General features: G+C 39.6%; 1 long non-coding RNA gene across 1 annotated transcript; it reads left to right on the top strand.

Moving 5' to 3' along the window:
* Window positions 1-1,762: 1,762 nt before the first annotated feature.
* LOC134474288 (uncharacterized) lies at window positions 1,763-12,860 on the top strand. Its single transcript, XR_010045034.1, has 2 exons — window positions 1,763-2,047; window positions 7,176-12,860. It is a non-coding gene; the product is annotated as an uncharacterized LOC134474288 (long non-coding RNA).
* Window positions 12,861-17,818: the final 4,958 nt, after the last annotated feature.

The raw sequence follows: 17,818 nt of genomic DNA, 5'->3' as shown, positions 1-17,818 counted from the left end.
AGAAAAGAAGAGAGAATAGCTTAGAAGAAAAAGAAGTCTTCTTGGCCTGGAGTGCTGCAACTGGGAGGCTGACGTCAAGGCAAGCCTGTAACTGCATGATGAAACCTTGTCTCAAAGAAAATAAAATATAAGGGCAAGGGATATAGCTCAGCAGCACAGTGCCTGCCTGGCAGGTGCAAGGTCCTGTGTTCGATTCCCGATACCCCACCTCCCCCCCAAAAAAGAAATCCTCTGAAGAGTGGGAGTAGTAAAAGAAAATATACCCTGAATGCAGAACTGATCACTGCAAGAGAAGGAAGTGACCATAAGCCAGGCCAATGACTGTTGTCCTTTTATACACCCATTCTGCTGTCAGATTCGGGAGGACCAGATCCAGAGCTTTGAAACCATACTGCAGCTGAGTTCTGGCTGTGACTGACACTTCTCCATGACTGACAGGTCAAGCCCCACTGCCTGTCAATTTGCCACTCACTAATCTCCTGCCTCAAACCCATACCCTTCTCCCCTTCTCATACCCGTAGATAAACCCCAGCCGTGCACCCTAATGGTGGGGTCCTCTCTTGGATTCGACCATATTCCTAGCCCTTTTATAATTTTTATTTTTTTAAATATCCAGTAATTTGAGCCAATTTGTACTTTTCTGTGGTCTATACAAGTAATCTCTACCCTTTTTATTTTTTGGAGGCACATTTAATCTTTGGAACACACAGTATAAGTCTGAAGAGAGCTCCATTTATTTCCAGGTTTGCCGACTGTGTGACTAGGCACATGGGAACAGGAGACGTCCTTTCCATTATACTGCAGTGCTGGTCACATGTCTTGAGAAAGAGCTGATTAAGTGAGATGACCGCAGCACAATGGGCAGACCTCAGGACTGCCTGTTTAGAATCTAAGTAAAGTGATTAATGAAAAATTAATAAAAAGTTTACTTGAAGTGCACTTTTACATGCTTTTTCTTTATAATAAACAACAAACTTCCTAACTGTTGCAGCAGGTTTGACTATCATATTTGGCCAAATGTACTTTCCCCCAGCAAATTCAAAACAACCATAAGAACACACAAAATCCTCGTACTTTCATATCTCAAGAAGGAACAGGCCAGCTGGAGGCTAGCCTGAACGGCATAGCAAGGCCCTGTCTCAAAAGGACAGAAAAAAGAAAAGGAACAGGCCAGTTCAGGTATGATGGCACGTGCCTGTAATCTCAGCATTTGGGGGACTGAGGCAGAGGGCTGAGGCCAGCGTGGGCTACGTAGTGAGGTCAAATCCAGCCTGAATTATATAGTGAGACACTGCCTCAAAAAAAAAAAAAAAAATACAGACAGAAAGAAAAGAAAATGAAAAAGAAAAAGAAAAAAAGGGATTGGCTGTTGAGGACCAGGCTATTTGATAGGTTATTGAGGGCTGGAGATTGGGGATATAGCTCAGCGGAACAAGCAACTGACTGAAAAAGTGCAAGGTCATGTGTTTGATTCCTCTTAGCAAAAAATAAAAATTCAAAGAGATTATGGGGGACCTGACTGTGATTTAAGCCCTCCCACAGTCCCAAGGTCAGGGTGACCTTACTTCAGGAATAGAGAGATATATGAAGGTCACGTGCCCTCTGCCTTGGGTGAAACGTTAATAACCCGGTAATTCGGAGGCAAGATAACATCTATTGAGAACAGTTGTCAAATACAACCACTTGGGTTTAGAGAAAATCTGCTTCCTCATTACCTTAATCCTTATCCGCCCATATTCTAGTTACCATTCCATAAGCCAAGTGCTATCCCTCCCCCTTCTTGCTAGCCGATGAAAGCCAGCCAGCCCTCTAGAGGCAGCTCCTCAGAGTTCCCCTTGTACTCTGAAATCTGTCTCTTTGTCTCTCTTTTTCTTTATGCCCCATCTCACCCTTCACAGGTAACTGAGGGATCAGCCCTTGGTAACTGGCACCTGAACAGGGACGCTGAGACCTGGAGGGGAAGACTTGCCAGAGTGGGAAAGGAACAGGAAGAGACATCCGGGCACTCCAGGGGACAAACCCAGAAGCCAGCCAGCTGTTCAGGAAGGTAAAAGTATATAGGAATGCCAGGGAAGAGCTATTTTATCTGGGATAAGGGGGCAGAACTTGTTAGTAGAGGAGCAAGGATGTGTGCAGTTGCTGTGTGTACTGTAGAAACAGGCAGGGTCCAGGGCAGTACCGATTCTCTTTCAAAAATCCTGCAAGATTTTACCAAGTTCATAACCCATGGTTCTGGCAGGCAGGAAGCTTGGATGCAGAGAACTCAGAGTGGGCAAAAGTTTCAGCAGGGCCGGTGCCAGGGAAAACAGGTTGCCCCTGACACGCTTGCAACATGGAGTTTGGCCAAACATGCAAGGTTCCTACTGGAACCTTGTGCTGCAACCATTGCTACAACTGCGCCTGCTCCTCCTGGTCAGGGAAAAGGGAAAGATCAGGAAGAAAGAAGAGAGACGTTCTTGGCCTGCACTTCCAGAATTTTTAGAGACAGACACTGGGCAGCCAAGACAGAGGCATGATTGTTGTTGGGGAAGGAGGCAACAGAGAGGGTGGCCATGGAGATGGCCATGCGGGATTTGGACCAGGAGGAATGACATGGTAGCAGCAGGCCAGCAGCCAAGCCATGTCGTGGAGAATCAGCTTATCTGTCTTTGGTTCCCCAGCCACACCAGGCAAGGTGGCACGCGGCTGTAGTTCCAGCTACTTGGGAGGCTGAGGCGGGAGGATCGTTTGAGCACAGGGACCCTTTCCACTGGGGCTCTTAGAGTCCATTCTGGGAGCTCTACATAGGGTCCCACAGGATATTAAACATCTTGCTTGTTTCTATCAGTAGGTCAGTGTCTCCATCCTCATGTGCAGTTATAAGAGCTGGCCACAGAGCTGGCCGCAGAAATAGGGCAGGTGGAAGGTCAGGTATTAAGGAAAATGTGCTGCTAGGAACAGGATCTTGTGCAGATACTATGTGGTAATTGACTTGTCCTAATAAAACATACGAATGTATAAATTTGATGATGAAACAGGCATGGGCACTGCAACTCAGTCCTTTTACAGGGCTCATCAGATCCTTCTGCAGTTCCTTGTCATATTATAGGAGGCAGTCCACGGACAGACCCCTCATTCACTACCACTGAGATTGTAATGTTATGGTTGGCCTTTGGGAGTGCAAATAAGGACCGCAAATAGGCCCTGGAGGGCCACAAAGAATCTGGGAAATTATTTAAAATTCTGTCAAGATACAGGAACTGAATCTTTGAAAAGTCCAGTGCTGGCCTGAACTATGTTAAGTTTCACAGAGGGGATGCACGTGGGAAGAAGAAGAAGGTCTGGGTAGGTGACAGAAGATGTAGAGACAGCCGAGCTGGATTATATAACAAAATGTAAGGCAAACCAGATGTTTATATGCAGTATGTGTCGGTAACGTGTCAATTTTGCCTTGGATATTAAAAATTAAAATGGATTAAGGAGAAAATAGAAAAGTGGAAGAAGAGAAAGAGATTAGAAGTAAGGTTAGATTACAAAGGGGATCACACCAAATTGGGGAAATCGGTGGAGAAGGCTGAAGGAGAAGAGAGATGAAAGAAAGAACAAAACAGAATCCACAAAGAGGTTAGGGACCACTGTCACACTCATAAAAAAATGAAAAGAAAGAAGAAACACAAATAGTTCCCTTCCACAATTCTCTGTTTCACTAATAGACAGCCTGCGGTGACAAAGGCGATCCCCAGCACGCCAGCTGTGCCGTCTAGGACAAACCCACAGCCAACGTCATACTAACTGGACAAAACCAGAAAGTTTTCACTCTAAAACCAGGAACAAGACAAGGATGTCCACTGTCTCTACTCTTATTCAATATAGTCCTAGGAACTTCAGGCAGAGCAATTAGACAACAGAAAGAAATAAAAGGAATAAAGATAGGAAAGAAAGAAGTTAAACTATCATTACTTGCAGATGACATGATATTCTACTTAGAAGACCCCAAAAACTCCACCAAAAGACTTCTAGATTTAATAAGCAAATTCAGTAACGTAGCTGGTTACAAAGTCAACACTAAAAAATCGGTAGCCTTCCTGTACACGAATAACAAACTCACTGAGAGAGAAACCAGGGAAACAATACCTTTTATAATAGCAGCCAAAAAAAATGAAATACCGAGCAATCAATCTAACAAAGCAGGTAAAAGACCTTACACTGGAAACGACAGTCCTCTGAAAAAGGAGATTGAAGCGGATACTAGAAAATGGAGAGATATCCCACGCTCTTGGGTAGGAACAACCAATAAACTGAAATGGCCATACTTCCAAGACTGTTATACAGATTCAGTGCAATCCCAATCAAAATTCCAATAGCATATCTCACAGAATTAGAGAAAACAATCCTAAAATTCATCTGGAGCCAGAAGAGACCTAGAATAGCAAAGGCAACCCTGGGCAAATAAAGACAACACAGGGGGCATCACAATTCCTGACTTGGAATTATACTATCAAGCTCCTGTGATTAAAAAAAAAACAAAACCAGACCCAAAGTTCAGTGGAACAGATTAGAAGATGCAGAAACAACGGCAGACACACTAAATTAGCTTATCTCTGACAAATATGCCAAACACATTCACTGGAAGGAAGATGGCCTCTTTCATGAATAGTGCTAGAACTGGCTCTACACATGCTCGAGATTAAAACTTTCACCAAATAATAAGCTAAAATCAAAATAGATAAAAGATCTTATTATTAAAATAAACATTAAATGTACTAGATTGGTAGAGTAGATAAAACTCTTTAAGATATTGGTGTAGGTATGGGGTTTTTGTTTTGTTTTGTTTTTTTAAATCGGTACCAGGGATCAAACTCACGACCACACACTTGCAAGGCAGGCGCTTATGCTGCTGAGCTAAATCCCCAGCCCCTGACACTGGTGTAGGTTAAGACTTTAGGAACAAAACCCAGACTGCACAAGAACTATCACAAAGAATCAACAACTGGGATCTCACCCAAATAAAAAGCTTTTGCACAGCAAGAGAAACCATCAACACAGTGAAGAGATAAGCCACGATGTGGGAGAAAATGTTTGCCAGCTGTACCTCAGATGAAGGATTTTTATCAAGAACATATAGAGAACTCAAAAACATTGGTCCTCTCGGATTTAAAGACCCAATAAAAAAATGAGCAGCTGGTGGGGGGGCTGGGGATTTAGCTCAGCGGCATAAGCACCTGAGTTCAATCCCCGATAAAAAGAGAAAAAAATTTTAAAAAATGAGCAGCTGAGATGAATACATACTTCTCAGATGAAGAAATATAAACAGCAAATAAATATGTGAAAAAATGTTCAACATCACTGACCACTCATGAGATGCAAATTAAAACAAGACTGAAATTCCACCTCATCCCAGAAAGAATGGCTATTACCAGGAAATCAAGCAAATGCTGGAGGGGCTGTGGGGAAAAAGGAACCTTCTCCACAGTTGGTGGGGATGCAGACTGGTGCAAAGATTGTGGAAATCAGTGTGGAGATTCCTCAAAAAAAACCAGGACTAGAGGTCCCATTCAACCCAGTTATTCCCCTTCTGGATATCTTCCCAAAAGAATTAAAAATGTCATACCACACTGATATATGTGTACCAATGTTTATAGCAGTTCAGTTGATAATAGCCAGATCTTGGAAACAACCTAAATGCCCATTGACTGAGGAAGGTAAAAAAGATGTGGTATTTTTATACAATGGAGTACTACTCAGCCATAAAAAAGGATAAACTAGAGACTTTTATAGGTAAATGGATGCAATTTTCGACTATACTCATTGGTGAAATAAAACACATGCGTATAAACATATTTTGTTTCATTAGTGTGAGAAGCTAAAAGAAAAAAGCATATGTATATATGTACATATACATATGTATATGTGTATGTGTATATATACATATATATATATATATATAAATAGCTAAGATAGTTATACTAGTGATTTCTCTGAGTTTGCTGAAGAGAAAGCTTTGTGCTGGTGCTGGACAATTGAACGCAGATGTCTTGAGCTCTGGGTGAATGACTTGAGGATGACAATGTGCAATGTGTATACCATTGTTGCTCCCTGATTGAAGTGTTTTGAAGTTTTCTTCTTCTTTTTTTCTTTCTTTTTATTCTTGAAATAAAATGGATTTGGAAAATAAAGGTTAACAATTTAGGTGAGAGCTTCTTTATGTACTACATAGAGACGATTGACTAAAAAGGCTACTTTATACTGAGATGGCTATTTTATACTGAGATGGGTGTTACAGAAATAATGTCATCATGCTAAAACATGAAATGTATTTCTTGATCTTAAGTTTTCTCTTTGAACTATGTAACTCTTATCTGTTAACATCCTACAGGGATACAACTACTAAAATAGCTATGGTTGACAAGAAATAACAGTTCTCTGGGTCTACTTTATAATTCAAAGCGCTTGATATAGAGATGTAATTATAGTAGTTGAACTCACTGCCCTCTCTGAAACACTGTTTCTCAGGTTGCAAAGGATGATTCGCAATTGTACTGACACCTTGTATACTAGACATATTGGATCCTATTCTAAATATTGGAATCTTTAACTGACGGTAATCAACAGGCTGATTCATTGGTGGCTTAAATTTGGCAAATGGACGTTCCTGATGTCCAGGCATTTGGGTGGTTGCAATGTGTCCTGATATGTAGAGATATTTACTCCGGTATGATCCATGCCCCCTGCCTTAGAGGGGAAAAGGGAAGACATGTGTGACAGCATTGTCTGTCTGTTTTGTTGCAATAGGAGTCCCACTTACCGTCAAAACAGCTGAAAGACTCTCACATGTGAGTAAAGCTGTATTCTTCTTTTTTAAACTCTGGAACATTAAACATGTCGCAGACATTTCCTATAACCCTCAAGGCTGCGCAGTAGTAGCACATGTACATCTCCCTTTAAAACACATTCACGAAAGTAAAAGAGAAGTGTACAGCTACCTGCATGAGGGCATTAGATCTTGCTCGTTCACTTTAAATGCTTTGAATCCCCTTGCAGAGAGCAAAAGTACTTCGTCAGATCTCCATGGGCAGAAGTGCGATGCTGTGGAGAAGCCACAGGCACCAGTTTTAGGGCAAGATGTCCCACCAGGGGAGTCGGGTGGCCCAGTGTAACTAGTAACTTGGGGACACAATATGCTTGTGTATTAACAGGTAAGGGAAGGCCGCTGTGGGCGCCACCTCAGAATGTGTGGCATGGAGAGAGATCTCCAAACCCGTGGTAGAGGAAGCTGCCACTAGGCCAACCAGTGCAAACTTTTGCAAGGATGACCCTGGAGTAGAAACATCAGCTGCTAATGACTACATAAGTAACAAAACCCAGGATGGGGAGTCAAGTGAAAAAGAAGACTCAGGAAGCCAAAAAGATGGTGGTGAGCCAGGTCCTGCCATGTACCCCAGAAAATATGTTTAATGCCATGATGGACACCATTGCCTGCACGTCTGCGGCAAGGAAAACCAAACTAGATGACACCTAGATGCGTAAAACCTCAAGTCACACACAGTGTTTTGGCTGCTGCAGTTACAAAAACAAAAAGGAGGACCAGGCTATGTGATAGATTATAGAAGACTTGACTGTGTGTCCTGAGGTCAGTGGGATTTTGCTTCAGGACACAGAAGTATAAAGAAGGCCAATAAGCCAGCAATCCTAAGGCAAAATAACATCTGTGGACAGTTATCAAAATATAGGCATTTGGGTTTAGAGAAAATCTGGCTCCTCATTAACTTAATCCTTATCCACCCATGACCTAAAATTACTGTTCCATGAAACAAGTGCTAGCCCATCCTCGTGCTTCTTGCTAGCCAATAACAGCCAACCAGCTGCACAGATAACCAACCCAGTTCACCAGAGGCGAGCTCTTCCTGTCCCCATCGCACCCTAAAGTTTGTCTCTTTGTCTTTCTTTATTCTCCGTACTCACCCTACAGGTATCCAGGGTCTGATCAACCCTTGGTGATTGGTCCCTGAAACAATTCAACGCAACAAACATGCAAATGGCATATTCGAGAAGACAGTAGAACGATGAACAGCAGAGAAACAGCCTCTCTGAGATTCAGTGTCTAGATGCTGGAATATAGCAACATGAGGAGAGAAGAAAAAGGAAAGTGGGTTCCTGGTACCTAGCAAGAATCTGAAGCAAGACTGTAAGCTCAAGGGCTGGGCATGGTGGCACAAACTTGTAATCCCAGCAACAGGAAGGCTGAAGCAGGAGTTTGAGGCAAGCCTGGGCTACAAAATGAGTTCAAGGCCAGCCTGAACTGCGTAGAGACCTTTTACAAAGAGACAAAACAACCGTAAGAATTTGTGCCCATGGGAAGAGCAAAGAGAGAGACCTCAAGGGAAAAGAAGGAGGGGCAAGTGGCATTTATCCCTGAGCTCTGACTTGCTGCATGGGAGGCGATGCACAGGAACTACTGGCAACCCCAGAGGCCTCCATGGAGAAATGCACCAGTGGGACAGAACATTGAACACAGCACTCTTCAGTGGCTGGTGAGTTATTCAGATTCAGACATCTCTCAGGAGAAGGTGACTAGCTGGTCACCATCTTGATTAGCTCAGAACTCAGAGAACCTATAGCCTGGCTCCATCTCCCAGCTACTAGTGTCAGGGCAAGGTAGAAGCAAGTTCAATTCAGCAAGAGGTCAGGGAGTCGAGTTCAAGCTAGCAAGAGGCACACAGAATACTGTAGACTGAACAAATTGGGTTCCAACCTCACAGCCAGAAACCAGCCTGAACTTCAGGGGAACTACAGGCGCAGGGTTGCTGGGACTATCCACCATCTTGCATAAATCTTTGACTGGCTTTCTGGGATTAATCAACATAAATCAGGGCTCTCTCTGTCTGCCCACTTTGTCTACAAGTGACAGCAGAGAAACGGAAGTGGACATTTTTTTCTTTTCTTGTCCTTTTTTTGATTGTTTCTCCTTGTTTTTATATAAATGTGATCCCTGTTTCTAGATTTTTTGTTGTGGTTGTTCTGTTCTGTTCTTGTTTTTTGTTTCTTCTTTCATTTTCCCCTTCTGTCTTCTTCATCCGTTTCCCAAAGTTCCCCTAATCCTCATTTGTTTTCCAGCCTGGCTTCTAATCTCTTCTACTTCTTCTGTTTTTCTATTTCCTTCCCTAAATACTGTAAGTTTTCTCCCCTGAGAGTAAACTTGCCACATTGAGATCATATTTACTGTATAGAATTTTCCAGTTTGTTTTAGATTTTTTTATGTAACTAAAAATATAGTTCATATAGGTAGAGATGGCAAATTCATAATTGCTGCAGCTTGTCATTTTCTAGGCAGTTTGATGCTATTATTATTACTGATTGTACTGATTTAACCAAGGTGACATAATTGTTCTAATCAGTTGTTCTTCCTTGTGTGCCAAGATTGAGACTGCAAAAAGGTCATAAACAATACGATAGGCCAGTGCCAAAGAACCAGGGCTTAGGCCACATAGGCACCAATTCCTCATCCTCACCGAACTGAAGAGGTAGGATCATCTGAGAGACTCAAAACCCCAAAGCCAGCTACACCTGGAAGACATCTCTGCGAAGTAATCATTTTCTAAGTGTTCTAAAAAGCTACCTTGCATGAAAAATTTAAAAGCATCAACCCAGGAATTCAGACAAACAAGGGAAATGGGAAGACCCAGAAGTGAAATACAACTCCAGTCTTCCAGCTTGCACAAGGCAAAACCAGGGGGAGATGAGGCGGCAAAATTCAAAAGCCCCCACCTGGACTCTCTGAAATGGTAACAAAGCAGGTGAAAGATGAATGAGGCTACAGAAAAAAATAAAATCAGAAATAATTTCTCAGATAACTACAGAGATGGTGATCATAACGGACATGGTTAGTGACTTGAGAGAAGATTCAGATAAAAAAAGTAGAAGAGTTTAAGAATATGATGAAAAGCATGAGCACCCAAATAGGAAAGAAATGGAACACATGATGCAGATTCAAAAAGATATAATTCAAAGAGATAATAATCATAAATATATATGCACCAAATACCAGAGTACCCAACTACATAAAATATATAAATGGACATGAAAAATCAAATAAGTGCTAGTACAATGGTAATGGGAGACCTCAATATCCCATGGTCATAATAGACAGATCAACTAGAAAAAAATTTAACAAAGAAAGCTGGGCATAGTGGCACCCTCTTGTAGTCCCAGCATTAGGGAGACTGACGCATGAGGAGGGTTACAAAGTGAGTGTAAGACTATCCTGAACTCTTGTCTTAAAAAGACCAAAAACAAAAAACAAAAAACAAAAAAAAAAGAAAAAACTTAATAATGAACCACAACTGAACCAAACTTTTGAACAAATGGACTTAGTAGATGTCTGCAGAGTGTTCTACCCCATGACATCAGAATACACATTCTTCTCAGTGGCACATGGGATGTTCTCCAAAGTAGACCACATACTAGCTCAGAGAACACACTTAAGTAAATGCAAAGGAATTGAAATCATTCCATGCATATTACCAGACCAATGGTGCTGTGAAGTTGGAAACCAATGGTGAAAGAAACCACAAGAACTTGATAAACACATGAAAATTAAACAACAGCTTCCCGAACAACCAATGAGTCACAGATAAAATTAAAGAAAGAATAAATTAGACAGTTTCTACATTAAATGATAATATCAATACAACACACTGGAATTTATGGGACTCAGTGAAAGTCCTAGGAGAGAAATTTATAGTGGTGAATTCCTATATCAGAAAAACAGAGTGAACTCAAATAAATATCTTAATGTTAAACCTTAAGCTATTAGAAAAATAAGAGCAAGTCAAACCCTATGAGGGAGAAAATTATAAAGATCAGAGCAGAAATTAATGCACTGGAGACTAAGAAAATGATAAAAGAAATCAATGAATAAAGGAGTTTGTTCTTTAGAAGGTTAAATAAAACCAACAAATCCTTATCCAACCTTATCAAAAAAAGAAAAGAGTAAAAATCCATGCAATTAGGAATGAAAAAGGTGAAACCACAATGGGTCCTGCAGAAATTCAGAAGAGCATCATTATCTACTTTAAGAACTTGTACTCTAGTAAGATGAAAAACACAGAAGAAATGGACAGATTGCTAGACACGTATAAATTACCAAAACTGAATCAAGAAGATACAAAAATTCTAAATAAACCAATGTCAGTTAATAAGATTGAAGATGTAATTAAAAACCTACCAATAAAGAAAAGCCCAGGTGCTGACAGATTCACTGCTGACTTCTACAGAAATTAATAGAAGACCTAATGTTACGACTTCTCAAACTTTTTAATGAAATATAAAGGGAAGCAAAACTCCCAAATTCATTCCTAGAGGCAAATATTACCCTGGTACCCAAACCACAGAAGGACCCAACCTAAAAAGAGAACTACACACCAATCTCCCTAGTGAATATAGATGCAAAAATCCTCACTAAGATACTGGCAAATATACAAATGCAGCAAATCATCAAGATTATACACCATGACCAAGTAGGATTCATCCTCAGAAATGGAAGGATGGTTCAACACATGTAAATCAATAAATGTAATATACCATAGTAACAACAAAACCATCTCAATAGGTGCAGAAAAAGGATTTTACAAAATTCAACACCCATTCATCATAAAAACTCTACAGAAAATTGGAAGAGATGGTCTTTAGCCCAATCTGACAAAAACCATCTATGACAAACCAACAACCACCATCACACTAAATGGTCAAAAACTGAAAGCATTTCTTCTAAAGATAGGACAAGGATGTCCACTATCACCACTGTTATTTGATATTATCTAGAGCAATTAAAAGAATAAAGATGGGAAAGGAAACAGTGAAATTATCATCGTTTGTGGATGACATGACACTTTACATAGAAGACTCCAAACACTCCACCAGAAAACTATGTTGAATAAATTCAGCAATGCAGCTGAATACAAAGTCAATACTCAGGAACCAATAGCCTTCTTGTCCAGAAGTAACAAACTCACTGAGACAGACATTATGGAAACAATACCTTTCACAATAAATCCAAAAACTTCAATCCAAAATTCAAAAAATCCAAAAAAATACTTAGGAATCAATCTAACAAAGGAAATAAAAGACTTTTACATTGAAAATACAGTACAGTACTCTGAAAAAAGAGACAGAAATGTATGTTAAAAAATGGAAAAATATCCCTTATTCTTGGGTAATAACCAATATAGTGAAAATGGTCATACTTTCAACATTGTTACTCAGATGTGATACAATCCTGATCAAAATACCAATAACATATCTCACAGAATTAGACAAAACAATCCTAAAATTCATTTGGAATTAGAAGAGACAGAATAGTGAAAGCATTTCTGGGCAACAAAAGCAAGGCAGGAGGCATCTGAATCTCTGACTTGAACTTAGACTACAAAGCTACTGTGATAAAAACAGCATGGTACTGGAAAAAGGAGGGGAAACAGACTCAAGGATCAACGGAACAGATTAGGAGATGCAGGGTTGGGGATTTAGCTCAGGGGCACAAGTGCCTGCCTGGCAGGTACAAGGTCGTGAGTTTGATCCCCAGTACAAAAAAAAAAAAAAAGAAAAAAAAAATAGAAGATGCAGAAACAACGCCAAACACATTCAGCCATCTTACCTTTGACAAAGGAGCCAAACACCTGCACTGGAACAAATACACCCTCTTTAATAAATGGTGCTGGGGAAACTGGCTCTACACATGCTGAAGATTAAAACTAGACCTGTGCACTAAACTAAAATTGAAGTGAATCAAAGATGTAAAAATTAAAACAGAAACCTAAATCTGTTGGAAGATAGAATAGGTAGAACTCTTGAGATTGATGTAGGCAAAGACTTTATAAACAAAACCCCACCTCACAGGAATATCACAAACCACCCCTACTGGAACTCATTTTATTAAAAAGTTTTGCACAGCAAAAGAAAGGAAGTAAAGAGAAAATCCACAGCGTAGGGAAAAAATTTTTGCCAGCTGTTCCTCAGAGTATCATAAAGAACTCAAAAATATCAGACTCCTGAATTTAAAGACCCAATCCAAAAATGGGCATCTAAAATGAAGAAATAAAAATGGCAAATAAATATATGAAAAACTGTTCAACATCACTGGTCATTTGAGAGATGCAAATTAAAACTGAAATTCCATCTCTAGAAATAATGGCTATTTTCAAGAAATTTCTCAATAACAAATGCTGGTGGGGCTATGGGGAAAAGGAACCTTTTCCCCTCTGGTGGGAGTGTAGACTGGTGCAACAACTGTGGAAATCAGTGTAAAAAGTCCTCGAAAAACTAGAACTAGAGGTTCTATTCAACCCAGGTATTCCTTTTCTTAGTATTTTCCTGAAAGAATTAAGAGCATCATAGCAGAGCAATATATGCACATTTATGTTTATAGTGGCACAGTTTGTAATAGACAAATCTTGGAAACAACCCAAGTACCCATCAACTGGTGAATGAAAATAGAAGGTGTGGGTCTTTTTTTTTTTTTTAACTTTTTTTTTTTTTTTTTGTACCGGGGATCGAACTCATGACTGCCTGCTTGCAAGGCAGGTGCTTATGCCGCTGAGCTAAATCCCCAGCCCCACCTGGGTCTTTTTTAAAAAAATACAATGGAGCACTACTCTGCCATAAAGAAAGACAAGCCAGAGTCATTTCTAGGAAAATGGATGCACCCTGAGACCATTCTCTTTTGTAAAATAAATCAGACACATGTTTAAATACTGTATTGCCATGAGCCAGCAGCAGCCATGTGGGTCAGGAGGAGAACCAATAAGCCAGTCTGCCCTTGCATGAGCCAGCAGCAGCCATGGGTGGGGAAAAAAACCAAGAAGCCCACCTGCCCTCCCTGCAGCCAGCCAGCACGTGGGCTGCGAGAAAAGAAGAGTGCCACCCCCACCCCACGCCTTGTAAGCAACCAGCTGGCTCAGAGGAACACAGACTGAAATGATAGCAACTGAAGTAAAATGCAGCTGAATGCTTGAATTATTTGGTTGACACTGCAGGCCTAAATTCAGTAGTCTGAGCGAGTCATTAGAGAATAACAATATGCAATAGAGCAATTATAGGAGACTTTCTTCTGTCTTATTTTAGAAATCCCATATTGTTCTCAATGTTTTGTCTTGTTGTTTTACTGTTTTGTTTTATTCCTTTTAAAATAAATAAAAATAGTCATGACTGCTGTAACTTTGTGATAAGTCGTGGGATTGGGGAGGATTGCAGCTCTAATTTACACCTTCAGCAAAGTTGTTTAGACTGTTCTGAGTCTTTTGTGTTTCTATAGAAATGTAAGAATCGAAATGTTTATGAAAAATGATGTTGGCATTTTGATAAGGGATTGGGTTTTCTGATCTTTATTATTTTCTTCTATTTGTTTTGGGTTTTATTCTGTCTTTTATTTGTAACTTCTTAAGGAAAGATATGAGGATATTTCCTAACTTTTTTCTTTTCTAATAAATGTACTTGATATTAAAAAATTTTGAAAAATTAGAGCCAGCTTAGATTCCAGCAGTGGTGTGGTGTGGGGAGTCCTAAGCAGGGGGAGATATACCCTGCGACCCAGGAACGAACTAAGCTGAGAGAAACCAACTGGAAATGCAATTCCAGTGCTACGACTGGAACAGCTAAAGTCTCAGTGCTGAAGCTGAAACCCGTGCCTCTGGAAACCGCGGCTTGAATTTCCTGCCACCTCTGCTGCATCTGAATTGGCATAGCAGGGACATGAAAGTTCTGAGAGTGGGGAATTGGCAAACCAAATTGAGAGCAGAACTGGCAGCGAGCCCTGCATGGATCTGCAGTGAGTGAGAGGAATGGGGACCCTTCCATAGACTAGGATGCTCCAACAGAGGACATTCTGGGACCAGGCAAACTAGCTGGAACAGGACGCTGCAGTGACTTCACTCACATATTCCCCTCTCAAGCGGGATTGGTGGGGAGCACTTGGCCTGGGTGACGCCGCGGACTAACATCCAGTAGGCTAGCCCAAACCAGGTCCCTGTGCCTGGCAGTGCACCCTAATGCAGTGAAGCCTTTAGCAGGTTGATTGACCTAGAGGGGGGGCCCAGCATAGGCTGCCCAGGTCTGTGTTTCCCTAGTACACTACAGAGGGCAGGAACACGTAGTCAGTGCTATTCAAACAAACTGTAACCGACAAAGAAAGAAACTGGGCCTCCTATATACGCTTGTATGGAAGGAACAAAAAGTATGGGAAGAGAGAGCAACAAGAAAGGAACCTCAGTCCCCAATCCTGAGAACATTGATACAGGAAAGGTAAATGCAAAGGAGAATGAGGACAGAAAACATGCAATATCAGGCATGGCACCAATAGACATAAGGCGATATCTCTAGGATCTCATAAATGAGTTCAAAAGTGAAGTATTTAACCAAGTAAAGCAAGATATAAGTAGAATAGTTAAAGAAATGCTAAGCACCTCCCAAGAAAAAACAGATGGTAGAATGGAAGAACAAAAAAAAGGGGAGAATTGTTTGATGGAGAAAATAGAAAAAATGTAGAATACATGAAGCAGGTTCAAAGAAATTACCAGGAAACTAAAAATTGTATTGAAAGCTGGCATAACAGCTTGAAAGAAACTAAGGATAGATTATCTGAACTGGAGGACAGATTTGTAATGTGGGAGCATGAAAGGAAAAACTTCTTAAAAAATAACAAGGAAACAAGCAGTAACAATATAAACGCTAGAAGATGATAAGAAGATCTATAACTTAAGAATGTAAAGGAAGAAGCAGGGATACAAACAAATGAACTGCAAAGGCTATTCACAGAAATAATAAAGGAGAACTTCACTAATATGGGAAAAGGTAAAGATACTCAGATCTATAAGGCATACAACCCAAACAGAACTACACCCAGGCATATAATAATCAAAATTCCAGAAATCCAATATAAGAACAGAATATTAAAAGCCATCAGAGACAAGAAACAGATCACTTACAAGGGAACACCCATCAGAATTACAGCAGACTTCTTGGCACAAACCGTCAAATCACAAAGAACGTGGGGGGAAATAATTCAAGCTTTGAAAGATAATAACCTCCAGCCAAGATTGATATATCTTGCACAACTGTCTCTAGAAATTAATGGAGAAACAAGGTGCTTCCAGGATAAAGAGGAACTAGGGGAATTTGCAACCACCAGTTCAACTCTACAGAGAATACTGCAGGATATTCTAAAAAAGAAAAATACCAAGATTCCAGAAACAGTGGCAGAGCGGCCACAATGAAAGGAGCAGAAAGTGAAATGAAGAAGACACACTGACAACTAATGACAGAAAAAGAGCTCAACAGAAATGAGGCAGAGAAGGTTGGATGGTAGGAACAGCTATTTTGGAGAAAGCAAGACATCATAATAGCTAGTGCTGATTTAATATCATCTTGTTTTGAAGTCCCATCAAGCTTTTGCTCTTCTGTCTCCATTGGTCTTAACATGTTGTATATTATTGGATTTTATTATATGTGATAATATAAACAAAAACTTTTATAGATAAGGCGATCATACAGAAACCATTGTTTATTTTCTGTTAGTTGGTTCTAAATACCCTGTAATACTGTCATTCTCTTGAATGGTTTTACATTGTCCTGATATGTTTGATGCTACAGTATATGAAGTTGTACTCAAAGATTTCAAGGAAAGAGACACTATGGTAACTACTTTTATGTCAGGATATCTTGTGGTGAAACACTATTTTGCTTAAATGGTTATGTTCTGACCTGTGCTCTTTTGTTGTTATGTCCTCTTTTATCTCAATCTCCTTTTTTTATTATTTATTTTTTACTTTTATCTTTTTAAGGGAAAAAATTTAAAAATAGCAGGATATATTATTGTAACCCACTTTGATTTTATATTAACTTGATTTGAAGCCCTGTATTGCTCTCACCATCTTGTTTTGACTGATTTTCCTCTATGCTGTTTTGCTTGATAGTACCAAGTTTGAGAATATAGGCAACAACTGTGAAGACAGTAAGGTTCACTATGACGCCCATTCTGGTTTGACTATTATCTTCTTTTGAAGTCCTGTAATGTCTCCAATGTTTTGGTTTTATTCTTTACTGTTTTATTCAATTTTATTATAACTGATGATATAGGCAATTCTTTTTAAGATAGCAAGAGGCATTATGATAACCATTGTTGATCACCTTGTATTCTGTTTTTACATTATGTACTATGTCCATCCTTTTGATTTGACTGACTCTGTTTTGTTATGTCACATTAGGTTTTATTCTCTTCAAAAAAAAAAGTAATAAGAACTGTAGGAGAAATAAAACCCAAAATATGTAATTGTCATTGTAAAAAAGAGAGGAAAAGAAAGTGCTCTAAAGGATATAACTGCATGTGTATTTAAGCGTATAAGATAGGTAACCATATTACTGAGTTTTTGTTGGATCATTGAACAGAACTGTTTGCAGTCTCACTGTTTGAATGTCTACTTTATATGCTTTAATTTTGTAACTCGAACAACTATTTCTAAGATGACAATATATAATCTATTAACTAGTGATTTCCTACTGTTTATTTTTTTTGAAATTCTGTATAACTTGTACCCTTTTTCTGTTTTTTCTTTTTCTCCTTAAATAAAATTTAAAAAAAGAAAAAAGTAAAAAAGTTTTTTTTAATTAAAAATAAATCAAATACATTTTTAAAAATTAAAAAAATAAATACTGCTTTGTTTCTCCAGTTGAGAAACAGAAGTGTAAATAAGGTTCAAAATATATAATAGATATTGGGAAATAGGAAAAAAATGTTCAAATGGGAGGGGGAACAAGGGAGGGAGTAGGAGGAAAGAAAGGAAAGAAAAAG

The sequence above is a fragment of the Cavia porcellus genome, unplaced genomic scaffold (genome assembly GCF_034190915.1).
Source record: "Cavia porcellus strain 051 isolate PalLab524CR breed Dunkin Hartley unplaced genomic scaffold, mCavPor4.1 scaffold_32, whole genome shotgun sequence".
NCBI lineage: Eukaryota > Metazoa > Chordata > Mammalia > Rodentia > Caviidae > Cavia > Cavia porcellus.
This window is presented reverse-complemented; position numbering and strand designations above follow the sequence as displayed.